Source organism: Cinclus cinclus, chromosome 2 (assembly GCF_963662255.1).
Source record: "Cinclus cinclus chromosome 2, bCinCin1.1, whole genome shotgun sequence".
Lineage (NCBI taxonomy): Eukaryota > Metazoa > Chordata > Aves > Passeriformes > Cinclidae > Cinclus > Cinclus cinclus.
In genome coordinates, this window is record NC_085047.1 from 586795 (window position 1) to 597046 (window position 10252).

Genomic DNA, 10252 nt, shown 5'->3' on the forward strand with positions numbered 1-10252 from the left:
TGCAATACAGGTTACACTAGTGGAAATTCCAGCAACTCCAGAGAACGATCCCAGTCCATCGGCATGGAAGCCACAGCCGTGTGGGTGGAGAGGGCAGAAGGTTGGCCATCACCTCCTGCTGTCCCAGAGATGTTGGATAAGCAGAGGGAGGAGGGAGAGACCCTGGTGCTGCAGGAGGAGGTGGGATCCACCCCGGACACCCAACGTTCCTGAGGAGCGTCAGGAGCGCGTAAGCAAGGCAGAATATGAATCGTGCTTCTTACCAGCTGCTGGTGGAAAGATGACCTGCAAAGAAAGAAAAATCATCCCTCTCTCCTTCCTTGGAGCCCCCTGGGAGCTGCAAAGGGGTTTCTTTGGCTGAATGCCCTCCAGGGGGTGTTTTCTGAAAAAAATTTCTTCTCTTCCAGCTGGGATGATTCTTTTCCCTCTCTTCAGGTCTCTCGAAAATGTAGGTGTTGGGAGGACCCACCTGCTGGCAGGGTCTGAGACCCTGAACACTGCACTAAGGTTGCTACTCAGCATTTATTGTGCTATATATTTATATCTATCCTATATAATATCTACGGGGCTGTATTCACAGGAGGGGTATCTCCCAAAGGGCAAACAGGATCATTTCTGCAGCATGGGGAGGAGGGTGTGCAGCAGCATCACCTTCCCCCTGGCTGGAAACAGCTTTGGGGGATTTTCAGGTTGTTTTGGTATACCTATTTATCCCTGGGTTCTTGTTTTATTCTGTTTCGATAAATCTATTTATTTGGAGATCCAACTCTGACAAATCTGATTAAAAGTCTTCTTGATTCAGCTTCCTGTGCTGCTTCTCCTTTCCCTGTAGGGTCTGTGTTAAGGCTCGGGGGCCCTGGTGGGGTCTTGCACTCACTCAGGCCACATCATGAGAAACCCCACAGAGGTTTTGCTCCTCCAGAGGGGATCACCCCTTTCCATTTGCTCGTGGTCTGCTCACAGCTCTGGGCTGAAAGCAGGGCTTGGGCCCTGAGCTGGCACTGCTCACCAGGGCCACACAGTGGGGCTGAGCTGCTGAAGTTTATCCAGGAAAAAAAATCCCTGTGAGGCTTTGAGCATGAGGCAGGGCTCCCCATGAGGTGAAGGGAGAGGGACCAAGCCACCTCCCTGCCCTGCCCCACGGCCTGCATGGCTGTAGCAGGGAGGATGCTGCCAGTCCTCGGGCAGAACCTGATCCCTCACTTGCCAGCCTAATTAGCTGGCCCTGGTGTGATCTAATTGGAGCTGAGCCGAGGGCCAATTTGTGCTCATTTAGCAGAAGTGGAGACGTTTGGAATGAAGCTGCTCCGGTGGGTTCATAGGGAAGGCTGGGAGGAAACCAGCACGGATCCTGCACTGCCTGGTGCAAGTGAGGTTTCCTGCAGGTATCTACAGCGTGCTGAGCCCATGCAGGCTGTGCTGGGACCATGGGCACTAGCCCAGACACAGACAGACCTCTTGGGTGCCACCCAGCTGAGTGCCTTTCACACAGAACTCCTTTGCCATGTCCAGGAGGGTGCTGGATGCTCCATGGGCAGGAGAAACCCTTTGGTGAGCTGTAACAGAGGAACCTGCATGGGGTCAGTCTCTTCTCCCAGGGAACAAGTGGCAGGACAAGAGGAAACATCTTCAAATTGCACCAGAGGAGGTTTAGGTTGGATATTAAGGGAAATGCCTTCCCCTGGCATGGCTGCCCAGGGCAGTGGTGGAGTCCCCGTCCCTGGAGGGATTTTAAGCCATGAGGATGGGGCACCTGGGGATGTGGGGTAGTGGTGGCCTTGTCAGGGCTGGGGGAATGGCTGGACTGGATGGTATCAGAGGGCTTTCCTGATCTGAGCAATTCAGTCATTCTGTGATCCTACGGATGTGGTCCCTGACATCCCTCCCAGAGTAAACCCTGCCCAGAGTGTGGCACCTTGTACTACAGAGCACCACGTGTGTGAAGTGACCACAGAGCTGCCTCACCCTGGTTCCCAAAAATACCCTTTGTGTGATGTGGCACTTCCATCCTCCCCTGACATCCTCAGCTCTGCTGGCCTGTCTGGAGCAGAGTGGCATGGGAGGAAAAAGATATCAGCTTCTCCTTGGCTTGCATTTCCCCAGGACTGTAAGGGATCATCCTGCCGGAGCACTGGGGACAGGCACAGGGGCCACATGGGCTGGTGGCCAAGGCGGGGACAGGCACAATGGCCACACGGGCTGATGTCTCAGCGCTGCTATGGCGGGGCAGAGGGACAGGCTGTGGGCACTGAGCAATCCCTGCAGTGGTGTCAGCGATTCCCAGCCTTCCCAGGAAGCCTGCCATTGCGCAGCTCCGTGTCCCAGCGGGGCACCTCTGGGATTAACCCTTTTAATTGGATCAGCAGCCCCAGGGCAGCAGCCAACACCTCTCGGTCGGTCGGTGGCATCGCTTTCCTCGCCCCGTGGCCCCGGCAGGCGCGGCCCCGGTGAGACCCTGAGCTGTGAACACGGGGTTGGTGCGGGGACAGAGTGACACGGTGCCCTGGCACCTTCCATCTCTCGCAGCACTGGCTGTGCTTGAACAGCGAGGAGCAGCCTCAGCCTCTGGCTGCAGAGATGCTCACGGAAGCCTGGAGTTGTTTGGGTTGGAAAAGATCTTTTCACTCTCTCCAGTTCCCGGACAGGAGGGGGCAGCCGGGTGGGGTGGGGCTCTGCTTCCAGGGGACAAGGGACAGGACAAAGGAAATGGCCTTAAGCCGTGCTAGGGGAGGGGCAGGTTGGATATTATGGAAAATTTCTTACCCCTAAAAGGCTGCCCAGCTGTAGCACAGCTGCCCAGGGCAGTGGTGAAGCCCCCGTTCCTGCAGAGATTTAAAAGCCGTGTGGATGTGGCCGGCACTTGGGGACATGGGTCAGTGGCAGTCTTGGCAGTGCTAGGTGCACACTGGGACGCATTGCTCTTCAAGGTCCTTTCCAACTTCAGTGATTCTCTGGTTCTGTGGTAAGCTCAACGATGGACGGTTTGAGGAAAAAAATTGAGCTCTCCACCTCTCTGCACAATCTGGCTGATGCCCCCTGCTCTGGACAGGCTCCTCCTGAACGGCCACAGGGCATCAGAAGGCATTTCAGCCAGCCTGGGCCTTTGCTGACGTGGATAAAACCCATGAGCAGAAAGTCAGCACCCACTGGTGCCACCACCAAGTTGTAGGAGCATCAAGGGTCTTGAAGCTGTCCCCTGGAGGCAGCCCGATGTCCTGAGAGGAAAGAAAAAAAGAGTCACAGCAAACAACCCAAATCCAGCCTGTGTGACACCAAGGGCTTTGGGACATCAAATGTCCCGTCTGAGAGAGCCTTGCATGGACTCAGACACCAGCCCAGCTGGAAGATATGCCTAAAACGTTTTCCCTTGCAGAAACGCTAGAACTAGGACCTAAGCAGGGAGGGAGTGGCATCCCCATCCTTGGACAAACCAAGCCTTGTCCTGAACACAACCCTGAACAAGCTGATGAAACTTCCAAGTCATCCCTGCTTGGAGATGCAGGTTGGACCAGGCACCTCCTGGGGTCCCATCCAGCCAGAACTACCCCATGGCTGTGTGCTCTGGATGGTAAGTCACCATCAAAAATATTGGCTCTACCTCTAGGGTCTGAGGGCTCTTTTTTTTTTTTTTTACATCAGAGCCGTGCTATTTCATGCTGTATTATCAGGTTAGTCAAAACACTTCTCCAAACTATATAATAGTCTGTATAATTGCCAGCTACACTCACTTCCTTGGCCCCCACTGCTTCCCATTGCATCGGGTTTGCAGTCACGCAAAACATCCAAGATGTGCACGGAGCACCCCCCAGCCTGTGGGGAAGCCAACACTTCCAGGTTGTGCTCCCCGGAGTCTTGCTCCCCTCGGGAACAGCCGGGAGAGCCGGTGCTGGTGACGGGCACTGCTCAGCTCAGGGTGTCACTGCGTCACCAGGGCTCTGCCGCGGGGAATGCAGTCACACAAAAGAAGGTTTGGTGCTGCTCCAGAAGTCCTGTGTGAAGTCCACAGCTTTGAAGATGGTTTGAATTTTTAGGCATCTCCCAATGAACTGGGATGTATGTTCTCATGTCACCTTTCCCCAGTTAAAGGGAGGGATTTCTCCTCAAAAGGGTAGGATTTCCCTTAAAATCTCTCCATAGAGACCCACACACCATGCTGGGCAAACATTTCCCCCACATCCACTCTCCTGTGCACATCCTTTTCTTTTCTGGGGATGAGAAATGGAGAAACCAGAGGACTGTCAGTGCTGCAGGGCTCACAGGCTGCTCTCATGCCACCACAGGCCTGTCTCCTCTCCAGACTAAACAGTCCTAATACTTCCTGTCTCTTCTCACATAGAAACGTGTCTGTAATCACTTTTTTCTCCTGTTCCTTCACCTTTTTGGATGCAGGAGCAGCTCAGGATGTACCTAATCTGGCAGGTTGTCCGAGTTCTGCTGGGGAAATGGGATCACATTTCCCTGTCTCCAGCTTCATCAAAGCTTGACACCCCCAGAATCAGGAAACAAAGAAGTCCCTGCAGAGAGGTGCTTTGCCAGCAAGTTGGGACTATCCGGACACTGGAAAAGGCCCCTGGCTTCCTGGAAGACGGGTGCTGAGAAAGGAGTGATGAGAAAAGCAGGGAAATCCTTGGAGATGGCAGCTGGAGCCAAAGAAGGGATGGAGGAAACGTGACCGGCGCAGCCCCAGAGGCCCTTTCCGCCTGCAGGATGCCTGGCCTTTGCCCATTCCCAAACATGGACATTCCAGAGGGGAGGCAGGACAGACCCATGGCACAAAGGTGGACGGTCCCATGGCTCTCCTGTGGGATGAGGGAGCTCCACTTTTGCTGCCTCTGACTGACCCTCTGGGTGGCTCTTCTTGCTTCCAATTTTTGGGCATGGAAGTGCGTGGCTCCAGCAGAGATCCCTGTTTGTGCAGGCTGGATAAATCCAAAGGAAACCGCTTACAAGTCCTTCTCACCAGTCTTGCCAAAAGACCGTGATTCAGCGCTACCTTTTTGGGCAGAAATTAATTAGTTCAGGCCCATCACAATTATCTAACTCAACTGAGCACGACAATAACCCACTGTCTAATGGTTCTTCATGGCCATTTAGCACCATCTGGGTCGTCTGATCAGGGGCTTTGCAAACAATTGAAAATGAAGTAACAAGGACTGCTTGGCGCAGACACCTCTTTTTGCCTCCCAGCTGCATGGACAATGCAAATAATCCCGATGGAGCCATGAGACGCAGGGAGAGGGACTGCAGAGCAAACATCAACCCACGGCTCCCCCAGCTCCTCTGAGGCCGATGTCCCCAGGTGGAAGGTGGTGGCCCTGGGACGAGCAGGGAAAAAGAGCTTGGCCACATGTGTTGCACCCTGGACCCGCTCCTCTTCCAGCTTTAGGGGCTGAGTTTGGGTGGGTGAGGACTGACAGCTTCCCCAGCCCCTGGCCATGCCCTGTGGCACCCAAAAAGTCACACACACATCCCTGGAACAGAGCCCCATTCAGGGCTAGACCCCAGGACAGCCTCAGAATAATCCATCCTCCAGCTTCCAGGCAAGGGGAACCACAAGGTATTAAACCCACAGGTCCGAAGAGGGATTGGACAGGCAGGTCTCCAAGAAAACTTTCTAGATGGGAAACGTAGGCAAGTGTCCCCCCAGCACCACCTGCAATGTCAGCGTCCATCCAAACAGGCCCAGTTTAGGGGTTTTAAATGTGGTTTGCACCCCACCTGTCTCTGCCTCTCTTTTTAGCTTGGTGCTGCAGGTTGCAGTTCTCACAGGAAAACGTGGGAAAAGGGGAGTTTTGCTTGCTGAGGGCTGCCTGAGGCAGAAGTTTGCAAGTGGGATTTGGCAGGTGGCTGCACAGGGACCCACAGGGGCTCCTGCAAACCCCGTCGGGCTTCCGGCTCCTGTTCTGTGGCAGGAAGATCGGCACTGAAAAATGAATGGAAATACTGATCCCCTTCCAAGCTGCTTTTAGCACGTCCCGAGAAGTTACGCAGACACCGGTGTGGGCTCCTGCTCCTCCCAAGTGGAGAGAGGGAATCTGGAATGGCCCAGGCAGACCCAGAGGAGAGCTGCACGTTGTCCTTCCCTCCTCGACCTTCCCTGGAAGTCAGGAAGACCCAGTTCCACAAGGGGTGGAAGTTTTCAATATGTGCCTGTGCGGGTCTCAGCTGTCACCGCTTGGGCCAAGGGGCGTCCAGGGAAAACTGCAAAGTGCTTTGCTGCCTTCCCAGGAGGGATTATTGGCCTTCGGAGCCAACTGCTAATCACCAAAAGGAACCAAAAAAAGGTTGATTAGAGATGAATGTAATTTCACCCTTCATCTAAGGAGTCCCCAGCCTGTGATAGATGTCCAAAATTCCCAGGACAAACCCTCCAGATGGTGCTGACCTGCTAATAAGCAAGAGATCACAGGATTGGTGTTGGATTTCTGTATCAGCCTCACCAAATGCTGGCCCAAGCTGACCATGGTCCCCAAAAAGGCATTTGGAACCTTTGGGAACCTCTTGCCCTGCAAGTCTGAGCAGCTCCAATGCAAACTGGGACATGCTGATATTCAGTAAGTTTTCTCCTTCAGGTTGGCAAGGCCAGTGTTAACTCAAATTCATCCAAAAGGATTTTGAGGAAGGTTTTGACTCTGAAATGTTAATTTAACCCTTTCTAACTGGTCATTTCCTGTGCGAGATCATTTTCCCATGACACAAAAGCCGAGCTTTTCCTCTCTTCCTTGGCCAGGCAGCACGTGTGCAGGTTGGGAGGGGGATGTCTGGGCTGCCTTGGCTGCTGGCTCATCCCAAGGGACTTGATGTCTCTGAGGACAAACAGGTGATGGGCTGCACGTGGAGAAGTGGTGAGAGGTGGGACGGGCAGCCACAGCTCAGCTCTGGCTTGTCGCTCCTTCCTTTGGAGGTTCCAGCAGCAGAGCATCCTGATCCCTGCGCAGGGCTTCGAGACAAGTTCTGGGTGATGCTCTCCCCAAGCCTGGGGGTCCCTGGTCATGGTTGGGACAGTCCCTCATCTCCCTGGAGTTCTGCACCCCCAGGGAGCGGCCGTGCTCCCCACACCTGGTCTGGGGAGGAGGATAACGTCATCTGCAGCTCCTTGGCGCAGAAGTGTTTGCAAATTCCCAGCCAGCGGGCCAGAGGAGAGGCCAGCTGGGGGAAAATCCTGGGGGAGCCCATAGCCAAGTCTCCTAGCTGGGAATTGGTGGGGAGGGCTCAAGCTCCTCACAGGGCCTGCGTTTTGTTCCCATTCCCCAAGGTATGGAGAGGGAGGAGGAATCTCTTCCAAGCAAAAATCCCTGGGATTTTTGTTCTTCAAACATGGTTAGCGACGATGCAGTCCGTGGAAGACTTGTGGGAAATGACATCCTGGTGATCCTATGGGATGGACTCGGTGCATGCTCCTCTCCCATGTCCTCCGCTTTTCCCCCTTCTCCTTGTTTCAGTTTTCAGACATCCTGGAGCTTTGTGAGAGGCTCAAGAGAGCCTCATGATGGGTCACAAAGCTCTCCAGGCTTTGACCTGGGCTCCAGTCCTTGCTTTGATGCCAGCAGGGTAGATCTGCTCTCCCCTTTCCAGCCCACGGTCCCTGCTGGGAGAGATGAGATCTTGGGAAGCAGACACTGCTTCCTGGGCGGTTCCCCGCCGCCCCCCCCCCCCCCCCCCACCACAGTGAGTTTTGAAGTTGCCAACCACGGGCCATGGCACTGCTCGGACTAATGGAGGGGAGTGTGGGTGAGGAGATGCCCCTTCCTTGGGCTGCACCCTGGGGAATTAATTCCCTGGGGAAGGGGGTGCAGCGGCCCAAGGTGGCCACCCCCGAAACCCTCTGGCCACGGGGCTGACCAGTCCCTGCAGCCCCTCGCAGAGGGGCTGGTAGCTGGGAACCTGGCCAGGACCAGAAGCTGGTTCCATACAGTCAGGGAATATAATAAAATTAAAGCTCATTAAGCACTTAGAAAAGGGTTTGCATTGAGGGGGAGCGGGCAGGGGGGCCGGGGGGCTGTGCATCTCAATACTGGGCTATTTAGAAGGGAGAATTTAATAACGGGGGGGTTTGGTTTTTATGGCAATAGATTTATTCCACCTGGGCTAAGAAATACATTCCACATCTGCCGAGCCGTGTAACCAGACTCTAATTAAAATCGTGTGCCAAGCGAGGGCCTGGCTGTAAAACACAAAGCTGGCTTTTAGAGCGGCTGGGAAGCGTGGCCAGGCGGCCTGGGGGTGGCGGTGGCCGGCAGGACGGGCACGGGGCTGGCGGCAGGGCTGTGCCACCGCTCACCCTCCCCAGGCTGGGGAACGAGGGGAGTGGAGGGGGATTCGGTGTGTCTGCAGGGACACGGTGACACCCACGGGTGTGTGGCGACCAAGGGGACAGCGTGAGGGATGTCCCTGCGTGGCTGTGACCTCGGGAACCAGGTGGTGGCTGTGCTTAGTGATGGTGACACCCACGCGTGGGACGGATCCACGGGAATGGTTGTTGTCCACCAGAGGCAGGGCACTGGGACTGGTGACACCCACGCATGTAGGGACAGTGCGATATCACCGTGTGTCTGCAGTGACCGCAGGGAGAGGAGAGGGTGACATCCCCCTTTCCACAGCGTCCATGAAGAAAGGGTGACATCGATGCATTTCATGGGGACGGGGTGACATCCACTCACCCGCAAGGACCAGGGAACGGGGTGGCAGCCCTGCTCTGTGACAGGGGACAGGGTGACAGCCGCGTCCCTGCGGCAGCAGGGGGGACGGGGCTGGAAGGGCGCCCTGTGGGCCCCGCCACGGGACACGGTGCTGGGGCTTTACAGCCCCGAACAAACAGCGGCTGTGTCTCGGTTTAACAGCCCGGCCCTCAGACAGCAGCAGCAGCGCCAGCTCTGATGGAGAAACTAATGAAACCTTCGAAATAGTTTGTACGGGAGTAGTGAAGTGAGAAAAAAACCCCAGAGCGCTTGCTGCCAAGGAAAATACACTTACCTAGTAAAGCATGAGTAATAAGTGGCATTTTTTACAGCGTGAAGATATAACTTTTCATGGAAATACCAAATAAGGCTCCGTGCGAACAGTGGTCGGCCTTTCTAGTTGTTTTTTTTTCCCCTTTCCTTCTCTTTCTTCCCTTTCTTTTCGTTCTCAAGGCACACATGTGTTTTCCCCAGTGCCCCTTTTGCAGGAGCCTGTTTACGGGGCTGCCTTCACGCCACCCCTGGCTCGGCCCGGCTCGGGTTCCGGCGCCCTGAGATGAAATGAGAAGGGAATGGAAAAACAGGAGCTGCTGCTCTGCGAGACTTTCTATTTTTAAATGGTTAAAAATATCTATTTTCAGACACCAGCCCAGGAAGCACTGGGGTGAAGCGGCGCGGCAGGACCAGAGGAGTAAACAGCGCCGGGACGTGCCGGGCGGCTCGGGAGCTGCGGCTCCGGGATGATACTGGGGACGGGGACAGCAAGGGACAATGAGCAGGGGATGTGGCCACAGGGACATGAGGGATTGCATAAGGCTGCAGGTCTCCGTGCCAGGGGATGCTCAGCCCCAAGAGAGGATGCTCAGCATCAAGGTGGGATGACCAGCCCCAAGGGAAGGAGGTGCACATCCAGGGGGAAGGCCGGCCCCAAGGTGGGATGCTCAGCTCCTGGGGGGATGCTTGGCTACTGCACATGGATCCCACCCCAGGAGTGGGATGTGGTACCCACTGTGGGGAGGAAGGATGTGGAAAACCCATGCAACCCTCCAAAACCCCACAGATGCTTTTCCATCTTTGGTTTTGCAGCTCTGCTCCCTTCTCCTCTCTGCCCAGGCCAAGGTGCTGGTGATGCTCCTTGGGCTGGCTCCCTGCCACACCCTCGTGCTCATCCCTTGGCTCTACCTGGGCAGGAGCACCTGCACCTCATGTGCACCACACTCAGACAGGGAGAATCAGCAGCATTCCAGGCTGGGGCAGAGTGGCTGGAATGCTGGAAAAGGTCCTGGGGGCGCCAGTGCCAATGGCTGGACATGAACCCAGGTGAGCCCAGATGAGCAAGAGACCAATGGCCCCTGGGCTGTGCTGGGGCACCTCCAGTGCTGGAGGCAGCTCTGGGACCCTCCTGACAAGAGACCTGGAGGGACCGGAGCGTGTCCGGGGCAGGGAACGGAGCTGGGGTCACAGGAGAGGCTGGGGGAGCTGGCAAAGGGGCTCATCCTGGAGAAAAGGAGGCTCAGGGGGGAACCTGTGGCTCTGCACAACTCCCTGACAGGAGGGGACAGCCAGAGGGTGTC